The 17,330-nt window shown below is 44.9% G+C and overlaps 1 protein-coding gene across 2 annotated transcripts in view; it reads right to left on the minus strand.

The window, feature by feature from the left end:
* The window catches only part of CDHR1 (cadherin related family member 1), a 230,466-nt gene that overhangs the window by 156,294 nt on the left and 56,842 nt on the right, over nt 1–17,330 (minus strand). The gene's annotated exons all lie outside the window — the stretch shown is intronic.

Consider the following 17,330-nt stretch of genomic DNA (forward strand, 5'->3'; position numbering starts at 1 on the left):
TAGGGGTACTGGAATTTGAGGCTCCGGGTCCCAATGTGATCAACAATTCCTGGATTCGGGCTGCTTGTGACTGGGTACTTGATTCCAGATTACCACTGGATCCTGGATTTGGAAAGCAGTTTAATTCCTCTGGGTCCCCTTTAGCAGAGTTTTCATTGTCCTCCATGACATTCTGGGCATCCCAAAGGATCAATTCCTGTATCAAATCCGACCGAGTGTCGGTGGACGGTTTTTGATCTGTCAAAGCTGGCACAGCTCCTATAGTCGCCGTTTCTTGTTGTCGCTGTATATCCCCGCCGGTCCTCCTCCCAAGGCCAAGCTGGCGGGGTTGGACATTGTGGCATCCAAAACCTGCTGTGTATTCCTCATCTATGGTCTGCTGGGTCTTTCTATATGCCTCACTGGTTGGGGAGCCCTTGAACATTGTCTACAAACACCAGTCCCTGCAGCTCCACCAGATCCACCAGGCTGAGTAGTATCCCACTGCTACCACCGATATGTGGAGACACGGGGTCTCCAGTGGGCAGAATACTACTCAGACAACACAGGGTGAGGGTAAAACAGTGTGTCAATACTTTATTGAACCTCCAAATAAACAATAACATATAGAACAGTCCCAGCAAATACATAAAATGGTGCAAATTACAGAGTCTCACCATTCCGCTGACTCGACGGGATTAGAGCAGCTGCAACTCCAGGGCTTCCAGGGTCAACTACCCCCACAAGTGGCACCCTGCTTTAGGCAGGCACCCACAGAAAGGAGGTAATGACAAGCTTAGGAAACTGACAGTCCATTGAGGTATGTGGCCAGGTGACCTCATTGTCCCAACCTTGGTTCTTCAAAACATCTCTGAGGGTTCAGCGATGGTCAATGGAGCAGATCTGTGTTCATCCAGCTGTGGCCGTGGTCCCCTAAGCTCACATCCTGTGGAGTCCTTTGGAACAGAGACAGATTCTCCTTATATAGTTCACAACTGTCTATCAAGCCGTCATCCACAGGTCAACAGACAGGGTAATGATATTAACTCACATTGCTTGGGCATCCACAATTCATCCCCCAATGTTGACCTGCAAACATTGATGGATAAACTGTAAATACCCAAACAATGCAAGTCAACAAACTGCATGGCCTGGTAGAATGTGTAATCATCAACATATTAGCAAATAGCATTGTTCAATGACCCTTGGTCCCTGTCTTGCGAAGATAACAGCACAATAAACTGTAGGAGCTGATGTAAATGACAGCCATTCATCAATTAACAAATATCAACTCATTCTACAAGAAGAGTCAATATTCAGAATCATGACAAAAGTCCATGCGTCTTAACCAACCTTAGAAAGAAACATACCGTATAAATTGAATATTCAATAATTCAGCCAATAGTCTATCATTCTGAGCCTACAGAATTTACATCTGGCATAATTAAGAAGAAATTCTGTGCCGTCACAGTCATGCTAATCATTGGCATCAGCCATAGATGAATGAAAGTCAGTAATAATTCATACATGATTTATTTTTACAAATTTAAGGTTTTCAACTTTTGCAGATGATAATTTGGCCCATTTGCGTGTGTAATTGCACTGGCTGAACTGAATGCCCTCTCTAGCAGTACAGTCATGGCCAAAAGTTTCGAGAATGACACTAAAATTATATTTTCACATGATCTGCTGGCCTCTGGTTTTTATTAGTGTTTGTCTGATGTTTATATCACATACAGAAATATAATTGCAATCATATTATGAGTACCAATAGGTTATATTGACAGTTAGAATGAGTTAATGCAGCAAGTCAATATTTGCAGTGTTGCCCCTTCTTCTTCAAGACCTCTGTAATTCTCCCTGGCATGCTCTCAATCAACTTTTGGGCCAAATCCTGACTGATAGCAGTCCATTCTTGCATAATCAATGCTTGCATTTTGCCAGAATTTGTTGGTTTTTGTTTGTCCACCCGTCTCTTGATGATTGACCACAAGTTCTCAATGGGATTAAGATCTGGGGAGTTTCCAGGCCATGGACCCAAAATCTCCATGTTTTGTTCCATGAGCCATTTTGTTATCACTTTTGCTTTATGGCAAGGTGCTCCATCATGCTGGAAAAGGCATTTTTGGGCGCCAAACTGCTCTTGGACGGTTGGGAGAAGTTGCTCTTGGAGGACATTCTGGTACCATTCTTTATTCATGGCTGTGTTTTTAGGCAAGACTGTGAGTGAGCCGATTCCCTTGGCTGAGAAGCAACCCCACACATGAATGGTTTCAGGATGCTTTACAGTTGGCATGAGACAAGACTGGTGGTAGCGCTCACCTCTTCTTCTCCGAATAAGCTGTTTTCCAGATGTCCCAAACAATCGAAAAGGGGATTCATCAGAGAAAATGACTTTGCCCCAGTCCTCAGCAGTCCACTCCCTGTACCTTTTGCAGAATATCAGTCGGTCCCTGATGTTTTTTCTGGAGAGAAGTGGCTTCTTTGCTGCCCTCCTTGAAACCAGCCCTTGCTCAAAGAGTCTCCTTCTCACAGTGCGTGCAGAAGCACTCACACCAGCCTGCTGCCATTCCTGAGCAAGCTCGGCACTGCTGGTAGTCCGATCCCGCAGCTGAAACAGTTTTAAGATACGGTCCTGGCGCTTGCTGGTCTTTCTTGGGCGCCCTGGAGCCTTTTTGACAACAATGGAAGCTCTCTCCTTGAAGTTCTTGATGATGCGATAGATTGTTGACTGAGGTGCAATCTTTGTAGCTGCGATACTCTTCCCTGTTAGGCCATTTTTGTGCAGTGCAATGATGGCTGCACGTGTTTATTTAGAGATAACCATGGTTAACTGAAGAGAAACAATGATACCAACAACCAGCCTCCTTTTAAAGTGTCCAGTGATGTCATTCTTACTTAATCATGACTGATCGCCAACCTTGTCCTCATCAACACCCACACCTGTGTTAATGGATCAATCACTAAAACGATGTTAGCTGCTCCTTTTAAGGCAGGACTGCAATGATGTTGAAATGTGTTTTGGGGGTTAAAGTTCATTTTCTGGGCAAATATTGACTTTGCAAGTACAGTAATTGCTGTTAAGCTGATCACTCTTTGACATTCAGGAGTATATGCAAATTGCCATTACAAAAAATGAAGCAGTAAACTTTGGAAAAATTACTATTTGTCTCATTCTCAATACTTTTGGCCATGACTGTACAATAGAGGCTGGACAAGTCAGTACGCAAATAGCAAACTGGGTCATTTCTTGCCACAGTTTCAATATGATGACTAAAAAGTCCATGGGATCTGGGCTCAAGCTATCTTCCTGAGAAAGGACAAAGTCTATGTAAGACTGAACCTAGTTGTTCAGCCAGTGTGTCTGCTTGCTCTGAAGTATGTCAGGTTGGCACAATGGCAGACAAAACATATGGTTCATTATATCTAATATATTGTAGCTCTCGCTGCCAGCTTGGCTACATATTGCAGTCCTAATGCTGGTACAGGCAGTGGAACAATATAGTCTGTGGCAGCAGAGATGGGTCTACCAGTCAGTTGTGTAATAAGCTGATGTCTGTTCAGTGATTCACTAAGCAAGTAGTTGTCACGCCGTAAACGACGAAACCGGGAAATGCCTGAGTGTTGGCTGCCACACTAGGGGGGGCCTGACTTTCCCTTATCTCAGGGGTGCCTCTGTTGGTCAGGAGGCCTGAGCCGCCAGCGTCTCCTTAACTCCTGTGCAGGCCCTGACAGTAGTGTTGAACCACCCCCGTAGTGTTCGAGTTCGGTTCGGTTCGTCGAACACCCGTATGTTCGCCGAACTGTTCGTCGTACTGTTCGTCGAACACCGTTAAAACCAATGGCAGACAAACAAAAACACATAGAAACACATAGAAAACACCTTCAAAGGTGTCCAAAAGCTAACAAACTGCCCAGAAGACACAACTAACACATGGAAAAGTGACAAGTACATATAGTCATGCGAAAAGAAAAGAGGTGGAGGAGTAAAAGGAGGGGGAGACACAGATATAGGCATGTCATGCCCTTCTAAAACCAAAAAAGTGCGAAGCCGACACGGCCAGTCCGTTCCTGCCCATGCGACCCCCGAGTCGCCGGGTTTGTGCCAGAGCCACGGTGGACCCTGACGGCCAGCCCCCCTCTCCCAATACTGGTGCCTGTCCGCTGGTGGGTCGATCGAGCCCCCGTGGAGGGGGGAGGCAGGTCTAATCTTTTTAATTTAAATTGTCTCTCTAAATTGAATGAGTACACTTTAAATCCATTTACAAGGATCTATTGAAGGGCAAGTCTCATGCCAGCAGCCGCGGTAATTCCAGCTCCAGTAGCGTCCACTAAAGCTGCTGCAGTTACAAAGCTTTTATAAGAATCGAGCTTGGCGGTCCACCGCAAGGCGTCCTACCGCCAGTCCCAGCCCCTGTGCCTTGGGGTGCCTCCCCGATGCTCTTCACTGAGTGTCCCGGGGGCCCAAACCATTTCCTTTGAAAAAATTAAGTGTCCAAACTACAGGTGGTCTTGCTTGCTTAACAGCTGGGATAATCCGCTGACTAGCAGACACTGCTACTAGGCACAAAGTATTTCCTGGGCTAGATGCAGTTAAAAATTTGTAATTAGATACTCTCGTTGGATGCTAAGAAAGCATTCCAGTCTCCTGGCATGCCATATATTATTCTATTAAAACCTTGGGGTAGGGGTCTAGGGGACCCTTTTATAGACAAAATCACGGCCCTGTATCGCAATACGTCACCTAGGCTGAAGATAAATGGAACATTTTCATCACCTTTCATAATCACCAATGGGACAAGGCAGGGATGTCCTCTATCCCCTCTCTTATACATCCTAGTGACGGAGCACCTGCTGTCATCAATTCGCCATAACCCCAATATTAGGTGGATTGAGGTGGGAGGCACCGAGTACAAGTGCTCTGCATTTGCTGATGATGTCCTAGTATATATCACTCAATCACATATATCCATCCCTGCTGTTATGGCTGAAATAGATATTTTTGTTACATGGTCAAATTTTAAAATCAATGCAGCGAAGTCTGAGGCCCTCGATGTCTCCCTCCCCAAATCCATACAGGATTCCATCCAGTCCAACTTTCCCTTTGCCTGGCCCTCACAGGGTATCAAATACTTAGGAATTCCTATTCATAGAGACCTCTCCCATCTATGTTATCTTAATTTTGGGCCCTTTATTGAACAACTCCATACAGACCACGGTTGGCAAGTTAGAACTGTAAGATTCACTACGTGAACCACTGGTGTTTTGTGGAAAAGCACATGTACACTGTGTTCCAAATTATTATGCAAAAAGTGTTTAGGAGTGATAAGGTAAGATTTTTTTTCTTTGTCAGTTAAACTCTTTGATGGTGATGTGTGTCAGGGCTCTTTATATCACTGTAAGCAATTGCAGACACCTGTGCTAAATAGTTTGGCAGGTGTGTCCAATGAAAGGCAAGACTACTTAAGAAGGCTGTCCCACATTATTAAGCAGCCTACATTTTCTGCCAAAATGGGAAAGAAAAAGGATGTGTCGGCTGCTGAGAAGCAACAAATTGTGGAGTGTTTAGGTCAAGGCATGACTACAATCAACATTGCCAAGACCCTTCATCCTGATCATTGCAGAATCAAGAAGTATGTAGCTGATTCACAGTACACACGTGTGCGTGCTGATAAGGGAAAATTGAGGACTCTTTCCTACAGTCAATTACGTCAGGTTAAAAGAGCAGCGGCAAAAAAGCCTTGTCATAGCAGCAGACAAGTTTTTGAAGCTGCTGGTGCCTCCAACGTCCCCCGAACAACAAGATGCAGGGTCCTTCAGAGGTTTGTAGCTGTGCGTAAGCTATACTGTCGACCTCCTCTATCCACTGTACACAAGCAGAAACGGCTCCAGTGAGCCAAACAATACATGAAGACTGACTTCAAAACTGTTTTGTTCACCGAAGAATGCCGTGCGACGCTCGATGGTCCAGATGGATGGATTGGAGGATGGCTGGTTGATGGACACCCCATGCAAACACGGCTACAGCGCCAACAAGGAGGAGGTGGAGTAATGTTTTGGGCTGGAATCATGGAGAGAGGGATTGTAGGCCCCTTTAGGATCCCTGAAGGGGTAAAGATGAACTCCATAATGTATGTGGAGTTTCTCAAACAGCACTTCCTGCCATGGTTCAAGAAGAACAACCGTGTATTCCGCAGCAAGATCATTTTCATGCATGATAATGCATGCTGCACATAACACATCTGCATCTCTGGCTGATATGGGCATAAAAGGGGACAAACTTATGGTGTGACCCCCATGCTCCCCTGACCTCAACCCCATTGAGAACCTCTAGAGCATCATCAAAAGGAGTGTCTATGATGGCAGGAGGCAGTTCACATCTAAGCAACAGCTCTGGGAGGGTATTCTGTCCTCATGCAAAACAATTGAAGCAGAAACCATCCAAAACCTGACAAATTCAATGGACGAGAGACTTCAGAAGCTCCATTCGAACAAGGGGTCCTATGTGCAAATGTAACATCACCTAAAATAAAATTTTGAGCTGAAAACTGTTTGATTTCAGTTTCTAATAACCTGCAAATGCTTATAATTTAAAAAATGACCATTTTTTTGTTCTTTATTAAAATGAAAAGGTTGATCGAAGAGTGTGGGGGATCTAAGAGTGTGGCAACCCAGTAGTCAGGATTATTTCTAATTCTCACAATTCGAGGGTCATGTTGCAGGTAGTGCAGCAAGAAGGCACTCATGTGTGTTGCGCATCCAGGAGCACCAAGTCCCTGTTGTGTTGGTGGCGAGGTAACAATCATGCTTCCTTCCTCTGCCCTCTCCCCCCAACCTCGCACAACAGAAATGTGATCAAGGTTTCCCTCATCTGATGAGTCTTCCATCAGTTCGTCCTCCACTTCTTCCTGGGCTCCTGCACCTTCCTCACTAGTTTGGCTGCTACCATGCGCCCTGGTAAAACCATCTCCCCCACCCTCACATGCCTGCCGCCTTGGTGCTGCCGACCGTCTGGACCTTGCAGATGTTAGCCCTTCCGCATACAACTCCTCCTCCTCTACTTCCTCCACCTCCTCTTGTGCCACCACCTGACTCCGAATTCTGTTTAACATGTGCTCCAGCATGTAAATCACCGGAATAGTCATGCTGATAATGGCATCGTCAGCACTAAACATCTTCGTCGCCTTTCAAAACTGTGCAGAAGGGTGCATAGGTCCCTGATCTGAGACCACTCCTCCAGCGTGATTTTCCCCACCTCTGGATCTCGTTGGCCCAGGCTATACGTCAGAACGTATTGCACCAGGGCTTGTAGGTGCTGCCACAGTCGCTGCAACATGTGCAGAGTTGAATTCCACCGGGTAGGCACATCGCATTTTAGCTGGTGCAGTGGCAGGCCCAACGACTTCTGTCGAGATGTAAGTCGCTGAGCTGCGGGATGCGAACGGCGGAAGTGAGCACACAGCGAACGTGCCCTCTGCAGAAGGCCATCTAGTCCGGGATAGTGGGCTAAAAATTGATGGACAACCAGGTTCAACACGTGAGCCATACAAGGCACGTGTGTGACATTGCCCCGGCGAAGGGCCGCACCCAGGTTTGCAGCATTGTCGCACACGGCCTTCCCTGGTTTCAGGTCCAGTGGAGACAACCATTCATGAAACTGATTCTCCAGAGCTGACCACAACTCCTCAGCTGTGTGACTCACATTTCCCAGACATTTCAAAGTAAAAACCGCCTGATGACGTTGAGCCCTACTGCCAGCATAGTAAGGAGGTGTACAGGATCCCTTCTGCGCAGTTAGAAAGCTTGTGGCATGACCAGACAGGCTTTGGGTGCAGGTGGAGGACCGAGAGGAGGTTGAGGAGGCAGAAGCAGTGGAGGAACTTTGACATAAAGAGGATTGATGCACAACTCGTGGGGACGGCAAGACTTGGACAGCAGCCCCTTGTCCTGCTGTCACCATAGTTACCCAGTGCCCAGTCAGCGACATGTAACGCCCCTGTCCATGCCTACTTGTCCAAGTGTCTGTGGTGAAATGCACCCTGTCACACACAGAGTTTCTCAAAGAAGCGATGATGTTGTGTGCGACATGCTGGTGGAGCGCAGGCACACCTTTCTTTGAGAAGTAGTGCCCACTGGGCATCTGGTACTGGGGCACTGCGATGGACATAAGGTCTCGAAAATCCTCTGTGTCCACCAGGCGGAAAGGCAGCATTTCTGTAGCCAAGAGCTTGCAGATGGTGAAATTCAACCTCTTAGCTTTCTCATGGCTAGGAGGAAATGGTCTTTTACTTGTCCACATCTGAGGGACCGAGGGCTGGCTGTTGTGCTTAGATGGGGTTGAGAAGGGTGTCCCCGGCAAACTGCCGGTCTGTGAGGAAGATGCAGGCGGACATGTTAGGTTGCCTTGATCCAAAGGTGGTGCTATCGATGTCGGACTGCGCTCAACACCAGCTGGTGTTTCCACCTCCAAAGAAAATGATGACCTGCCAATCACGCTGGCTGTTGCGGGTAAAGAGGTGGCAGGTCTGCGTCCCAAAACAGGTGTGACTGCTGTCCCCGCAGTCACAGAGGATGAAGAGGCCGTGGATGCACAAGATGTGGCAGACGGTGGTTGGCCCGGCCGGCTAGGCCGCATTGTAGCACAGTGAGCTTCCCACTGCAACTGATGCTTCATATCCATGTGCCGGTTCATGCATGAAGTACTCAAACTATGTATTTTTTGGCCTCTACTTAGCTTTTGCTGACAAATGTTACAGATAACACGAGTTGGGTCATATTTATCGATCTGAAAAAATGCCCAGGCTATGCAAGGCTTAGCACCCATGCGACGTGAAGAGCCACCACGACTTGTGGTCAGAGGCAGAGTTGTGTTTGAGGATGCAGTTGTTGACGTGCTTTCAGTACTATGTCTCTGTCCAGGAAGGCGCAACCTGACCTCGTCATCACTAGCATCCTCCTCAACCTCCTCTGCTGACCTGATCGACTGGCTGACTGTGGGTGTACAGTAAGTGGGATCTCCAACCTCGCCATAATCACCCTGTGTGTTATCACACCCGTCGTCCTCAGAGCCAACCTCTTCCTGCCCTGACAAAAAACTAAAGTTGTCGCTCCAATCAGGTATTTGAGTCTCATCATCGTCTTCCTCATTGTCTCCACCAACAGGAATTACAGTTTGGGAACGAGGGTCTACATTATGGTCAGAACCTTCTGCGTCTGGCCCTGGATCCGACTCATAAAGATTCTGGGCATCAGTGCAGATCATTTCCTCGTCTGGATTCACAGAAGCTCTGGAGACGACCTCTGATTCCCAGGCTATAGTATGAGTAAACAGCTCTGCAGACTCAACCATCTGTTCTACCCCATACTCAGACGGGCAGCTGGAGACTTGGGAGCTGTGAGGAAGCAAGTGCGATTGGGGTGACACCTCTGAGGACTGGAGTATTTGTGATGTTGAAGTTGAGGTGGAGGAGAGCCCACTTAAAGGAGCACTTGATATCCGTTGAAGCACCTGCTGTTTTGGTGCCTCATCTGGAATTTGTAGCGATTGGCGAGGCCGTAAGAAAGGGATCTTATCACATTGTCCGCTAAAAGAAGTAGACATCTTAGTTTGGCTGGAAGATGGTCTTTCTTCTGCAGATGTTACTGTTGCTTTAACACCTACCCCACGGACACAACCTTTTTTTCCCTTCCCAACACGCCTATTCCCCTTTCCACCAGCAGCAGGCCTTTTTCCACTCATTTTGGTGGTTAACTAATTCACAACTCTGGAGTTGTTTGCACAAAAAACAATGGATGGGAACCAAGCAGAGCTGAGTGGCCAAACTGTGGTATTAGCAAAAAAGTATTGGCTGGGTTAGATGCAGATAAAAATTATATTGAATTTGCAACCTGGTGGAGGTTAGCATAGATGGACTAATAGAACAAGTCCCACACACTGCTACAAGCCGAAATATTTTTTCAGAGCTAGATGCAGAAAAAAAATTATATTAAATTTGCAACCTGGTGGAGGTTAGTATAGATGCACTAATAGACCAAGTCCCACACACTGCTACAAGCCAAAATATTTTTTCAGAGCTAGATGCAGATAAAAATAATTTTGAATTTGCAACCTGTTGGAGGTTAGTATAGATGGACTAATAGAACAAGTCCCACACACTGCTACAAGCTGAAATATTTTTTCAGAGCTAGATGCAGAGAAAAATTATATTGAATTTGCAACCTGGTGGAGGTTAGTATAGATGGACTAATAGAACAAGTCCCACACACTGCTACAAGCCGAAATATTTTTTCAGAGCTAGATGCAGAAAAAAATTATCTTGAATTTGCAACCTGGTGGAGGTTAGTATAGATGGACTAATACAACAAGTCTCACACACTGCTACAAGCCGAAATATTTTTTCAGAGCTAGATGCAGAGAAAAATTATATTGAATTTGCAACCTGGTGGAGGTTAGTATAGATGGACTAATAGAACAAGTCCCACACACTGCTACAAGCCAAAATATTTTTTCAGAGCTAGATGCAGAAAAAAATTATATTGAATTTGCAACCTGGTGGAGGTTAGTATAGATGGACTAATAGAACAAGTTCCACACACTGCTACAAGCTGAAATATTTTTTCAGAGCTAGATGCAGATAAAAATTATTTTGAATTTGCAACCTGGTGGAGGCTAGTATAGATGGACTAATAGAATGATGCTATGCCCAAAAGGTTTTACTTCACTAGGTGCAGTAAAAAAAATTGTATTCTATACACAGGTGGTGTAGCTTGCAACACAGATAGGCTACTCCACTGACTAACACACTCTGCAAGAGGCCAAAAAGGATTTGCTTTGCTAGATTTAGCCAAATGCTGTGAAAAAAACTTGCACAGCACTGACACAGACCTGCCTGGCAAAAACTGATAGGAACTGATGTAACCTAGCCCTCAAAAGGACTGCAATTACAATTAGTCTTTACTCCCACAACCTATCTATTTAAGAGCACAGATCTGCCTTATAAAAGTCGTAGGAAATGCTGTAACCTAGTCCTTAAAAGGACTGCAATCACAACTATTCCCTTCTCCCAAGCTATCTGTAGATTTGTGCAAAAATTGGCTTGAAATTAACAAAGTATAGCGCACACAGCAACAGCGGTGCCGTCTAACACGCAGCTGCAGTGGTGAGAAAATGGTGGCGACGGGGAAAATGGCTTGGTCTTATAGGGCAAGGACATGTGACATACACAGCCAATGACACATACCCTTGCTTGTGTGAAAAAAAGCAGTTCGCTCCGTGTGTGCGCTGCTGATAGGCTGACAGATTGCACCTCCCAACTGTAAATGCGGGAAAGAGAAAAAAAAATGGAGATCTTCATTATTCTTGCAGAGATCCATCCCCTGCCTCTCCCCCGGCCCGCTGTACACTCAAGCTGCGAATTAACATTAATTTTCAGCATTACTGAGAAAAAATCCAGTTATGATTTTGGTGCACGAACAGTTATCGAACATAACCTCGAACAGCCGAATTTTTTTCAAATCGTTCGTGTTCGCCGAACGGCTCGAACACCGCCCAAAACAGCTCGAATTTGAGATTGGCGAACAGTTCGAGTCGAACACCGCTCATCTCTACCTGACAGTGACCCACTCTCTCCCCAGGGAGGAAGACAGTACAAAATAATGATACTGAGACAAGACAGGTAAATACAGACAGGGTAAACAGAAATAGCAATCACATGAAATGCTCACTCAGCTACAGTGGAAACACAGGGGAGTTAAGGAGGGGAAACCAAAAAGGAGAGAAAGCAGGTAAACACGCAGCAAAACAGCAACCACCAAAGCTAAGTAAACCTCCAAGCTACTATACACAATGCTCCACCTTCACTCTTCAAGTCAGGCAGAAGAACTGATCACTAACAGTCCAGGAAGTCAGAGCTGAGTCTATGTAGTAGGGAAGAGTACTTAACCCAAATCAGCTGAGAGATCAGAATCTCAGGAAAACCCAGCAACCCAGATTAACTCCCGCACTGCTGGCAAAAAGCAGTAAGTTAATAACCTGGAGAGGAGCTTCGGCCCAGCGTGTGTGAACTATGCCCCGAACATTGCAGTTCTCTGGAACCTCTCTGTTGCGGTAACCCCCTGACAGTACAGTTTATCTAGGAAATAAGCAAATTTAAACTCCCTTTCACAAGCCAGAAAAAATTCCCCTGTTGTGCTTTTATACTGAAGGTTTAAAAGCATGTCTATCCCATAGTCATGCATTTGCATGATGGTAACAATATGCCTGATATTCCACAAGCATTCCAGCATGCAACTTCTCATGCTCACCAGCAATACCAAGGGTCCTGTTGATTAATTTTCATAACCCCCATTGCAACAGTTAGTTTTTAAAGCCAAGTTAAACTTCATTATTTACCCTATGTTAACCTTATCCCCTGCCAACTCAATGTCTCCTTCCACATCAACCTGCTGCTGCTCTTCCTCCTACTCTTCTGACCTCCTAATCCACATCCTATAGCATGTAACATGTACCTTGATGGTCCCCAATAGACACAGGGAAAAAATGAACATGTGCAAGTTGCTGTTCTTCCTCCATTCCCCCTTGCACTGTAGTGTTTTTCTAGAATAAATATTGGGAGATGACATCGTTAATCGATATATGTCCCTAATGACAAATTTTGTAACTTCTTTGATAGGCGATATGCATCCTTCATCAGCTGCCAATTGTGAATCTCAAAGTAATCCATTCTGTAATCTGCCTGATGCATGATATATCCATCACTTCTTTATTCTGCTAGTACAGATACTCCAACATATACACCGTTGAATTTCACTGGATTGCAAAGCAGACAGGAAGGTGTGCTTTGCCACGTAGAAATGATAAAAATGAGCCACAACTTTAATAGCCATAGCTACCACCTTCCACAAGTGGGTATATTTCTGAAAGAAGTGTTACACCATTAAATTCAGGAGGCGTGGCAGGCAGGGATCATGACTTATTTAGCTCAACTGTAAGGCAGCCAGAATATTTCAGGCTTTGTCACTCATGACAATTCCCTACTACAGTTGATGGGAAGCCAGCCAGCATTAGTTTTGCCTCCTGTTCAAGAGCACCAATTTATTCACTCTGTGGTTTTAGTCCCCCATTCCTTCAAGCTAAAAAAAATGCTTAAATGTGCTTTACATTGCATGAGCAAAAGGAATGAGGGCAGTGACTGGAATCAGAGCTGTTCCCTCTGGCTGTTGAGGATGGTGGCAAATCTGTTGGATCCAGAGATGTAGGAGTAGACAGATAACCATCACTTGGTTGTGAAAATAGACCCAGCTCACTGAGGCATCACCAACTGGCTACAGTGGTGCATTGCTGCCGCTCAAGAGATTCACCCATTGGGGCTTAAAACACATGAACTTTGCCTGACAATGTTTGCTGCTCCAAGTGTCTATGGTGCAGTACATATTGGAGCTCAAAGACAAGTCAAGAGAGCAGCTTATGTTCTTCTGCACATGAGAGCACCCCTTTCTGTGAGAATAATGGGGGCTGGGCATCTTCTAGCAAGGTTGAGTGCATACCATAATTTCTCAAAAGGCAGCCGACTCCACAAGTAATATGCAACTGCACCATCAGTAATATTACCATGTGAGAGTTTAATTGACATACAAGTTTGTTTACTCGACAGGATGTGGGCTGACCATAACACTGACTTCAATTCATGGTGTCACTGTTAGAGGCTAAATTATCTTGCAGCAACTGATTTGAGTAACATGATATACAGTGGGTGAAATAAGTATTGAACACGTAACCAATATTCTAAGTAAATATATTTCTAAAGGTGCTATTGACATACAATTCTCACCAAATGTCGGTAATAACCAATCTAAGCCACACAGGCAAAGAAAACAAACCATATATGTCCTTAAATTAAGCTATGTGTAATAATTAATGAGAAATGACACAGGGAAAAAGTATTTAACACATGAAGAAAGAGAGATGCAAAAATCCATGGAAAGTCATGACGCCAGCTGAAATCTATGAATAATTAGAAAGTAATTATGCCACTTATTGAAAAATAATATCAGCTGGTTCAACTGATGGCCTATAAAAAGGTGTCTCATTATCAAGGTGCCACACAAGAAACATCTCATGTGGGGTAAAACCAGTAAGGTGTCTGAAGACCTTTGCAACTTTATTGTTGCAAAACATACTGATGGCATTGGTTACACAAAAACTTCTAAACTACTGAAGGTTCCAGTGAGCACTGTTGGGGCCATAATCCAGAAGTGGAAAGAACATCATTTCACCATAAACTGACCATGACCAGGTTCTTCTTGCTAGATTTCAAACAGAGGAGTGAAAAGATTTATTAGTAGAGTTGTCCAAGAGCCAAGGTCCTCATGTGGAGAGCTACACAAAAACCTGGAATCAGCAGGTACAATTATTTCAAAGAAAACAATAAGTAATGACTCAACCTCCATGGCCTGTATGCACGCTCACCACACAAGACTCCATTGCTGAACAAAAAGCATGTTGAAGCGCATTTAAAGTTTGCTCAACAACATTTGGACAAGCCTGTGAAATACTGGGAGGTTGTAGTCTGGTCAGATGAGACCAAAATTGAACTTTTTGGATGTCATAATACACACCATGTTGGGAGGCCAAAAGGCACTACATATATCTCCCAAAATACCATACCAATATTGAAGTTTGGAGGCGGGAACATCATGGTGTGGGGTTTTTCAGCATATGGCACTGGCAAACTTCATATGATTGTAAAGATGAATGGACAAATGTATCGAGACATTCTTGAAAAAAATCTGCTGCCATCTGCCAGAAGATGAAATTAGGGTAGACATTTCAGCAAGACAATGATCCCAAACATACAGCCAAGGAAGCTCATTTGGTTTCAGAGAAAGTAAATAAAGCTGTTAGAATGGCCCAGCCAATCACATAACCTGAAACTAATAGAAAATTTATGGAAGAAAATAAAAATCAGAGTTCACAGAAAGAGCCCGCAGAACCTTCAGGATTGGAAAAGTGTGTGGAAGAATGGGCCAAAATCACACCCCAGCAATGCATGAGACTCTTGAAGCTGTCATCACCAACAAAGGCTTTTGTGCAAAGTATTAATTCAATTTAAAGAAGTTGTCCACTACTTTATATAAACCCCCCAATGTATCCCCCCGGGGCCCAGAAGTGTTTTTGTAAATACCTTGCGGTACCTTTTCTGCCTCTGAGCGGCGCTATCGCTGGCTGCTCAGAGGCATCACGTGACCCGTCACTGATGTCACGTCAAGTGAGGCGTGACATCAGTGATGCGCTCCCCGCGGTCAACGCTGGGCTGTGGGCAGGGTTACCCCATGCGTCACACCCAACATCCACTGCGCCTTTTCCCAGTGAATGAGGAGAGGGCGCGGTGGATGCTGGGTGTGACGCGCAGGGTAACCCCGCCCACAACCCAGCAGCCACCGGTGGAACGTGGAAGAAGGACCCTCGGCTGCAGCCTGGACTTATCGTGACGTCAGCGGATGTCAGAGCCGACTGCAGCCGGGGGTCATGTGATGCCTGTTGAGCGGCCAGTGATAGCACCGCTCACAGGCAGAAAAGGCACCACGAGGTATTTAGAGAAATACTTATTGGCCCTGTAGGAATACATTGGGGGATCATCATATAAAGTAGTGGACAACCCCTTTAAGTAAGCCTGCTCAATACCTTTTCCCTGTATCATTTCTCATTGTTACACATAACTTAATTTATAGACATCTGTGATTTAATATCTTAACCTGTGTGGATTGGATGGGTTGTTACAGACATCTGATGAGAATTTCATGTCAATAGCACATTTAAAAATATATTTACTTAGAAAATTGGTGACGTGTTCAGGACTTATTTCACCCGCTGTATATTTCATTATGCTCTCTGATTTCTCTACATTAATACTTTTGCCTAGTGTGACCTGGGTTTGGTTCTACTAGTGATGGTGCTGCCAGCAGTAACGGTGGTGTGGCTGCAAGAGTCTTCCATGTTTTTTAGCATATTATGATTTTTTTCTCACGCAACCACATCCGTTGTCAGTGTCACTTTTTCGCATAATGTACAGTACATTTTGGATACAAGTATAATAAGTCTATATTTTGCGTCAACAAAAATGTGTTATCACACTTATCCAAGGTTGGAAAAATATGGAATCAACCAAAAATGCTAGGCATGGTGCAGGTGATGGCCAAAAGAGCTACTGTAAGGCTGTGTTCACACGATGCGTATTTCATGCGTTTCCGCGGCGTTTTTGCAGTTGCGTAAACGCCGCGGAAACGCATGAAAAACGCATGGTAGAAGGGCAGCAATGTTCCCCAATGGAAATCCGCATGTGCTGTGCCCATGATGCGGATTTTTCCGCAGCGTTAACGCTGCGGTCAAAAATCCGCAGCATGTCAATTAATTTTGCGGAAACGCGGCGATTTCGCCGCCATTGACTTGCATTAGAACGCGCCAATTCCGCAAGACAGCATTTGTACTTGCGTAATTGGTGCGTTCTAATGTGCGGATGGTACCCGGGTGTGGAGGAGAGGAGAGTCTCATCCACACCCAGGTACCATTAAAAAAGCTGTAAAAAGAAGAATAAAATAAAAAATAAATGTATTCTTACCTTCTGTCGGCCCGCACAGCGCTCCCGCTTGGTTCCCGGCACTTGCAGTGAGTTGTAGGACCTGCGGTGACGTCAGAGTCATGTGACGGGTCACGTGACGCTGACGTCGGCAGGTCTTTCAATTCAAAGTTGCCGGCAGCCGGGAGAACGGAGTGAGCAGGACAGCGCGGGCCATCAGAGGTAAGTATATACACTCTCTCGGTTCACACTGTATAAATCCATGCTGTTTGCATGGATTTATATAGTGTGACCTAGTTATCAAGCACTTTCCAGGTGATGCTAAAATCGCCTGGAAAGCGCTTGTCAATCTGCATGCGGAAACGCATGTGAATCTGCATGTGGATCCGCATGTATTCTGCAGGAAAAACGCATGCACAATCTGCATGCGTTTTTTCTGCCAGGGAGATGCAGAAATGATGCAGAAATTTTCTGCTTCATTTCTGCATCGTGTGCACATACCCTAATAAAACCCTGCCTTTTATTTTGGCGTGATGTGTATGTACCTCCAATATGACAACTTAAACAGGTGTGCCAAAACAGACCTGCACCATTAAATGTCTTTTACAATTTAGTGTAATAATTTATTTTCCGATTTTTGGTTAAAGAAGGTTATTTCCACCTGCTCAAATAACTACAGGTGTGGAGTGTATAGTTGCCAGATTGGCATAGTGAAATATATAAAACTAGTAGAATGTTTGTATAATGTTTTCAAATTAAAATAAAAAAAAACATTAT

Source organism: Phyllobates terribilis, unplaced genomic scaffold (assembly GCF_046119375.1).
Source record: "Phyllobates terribilis strain yellow unplaced genomic scaffold, ASM4611937v1 Scaffold_5__5_contigs__length_657084704, whole genome shotgun sequence".
Taxonomy (NCBI): Eukaryota; Metazoa; Chordata; class Amphibia; order Anura; family Dendrobatidae; genus Phyllobates; species Phyllobates terribilis.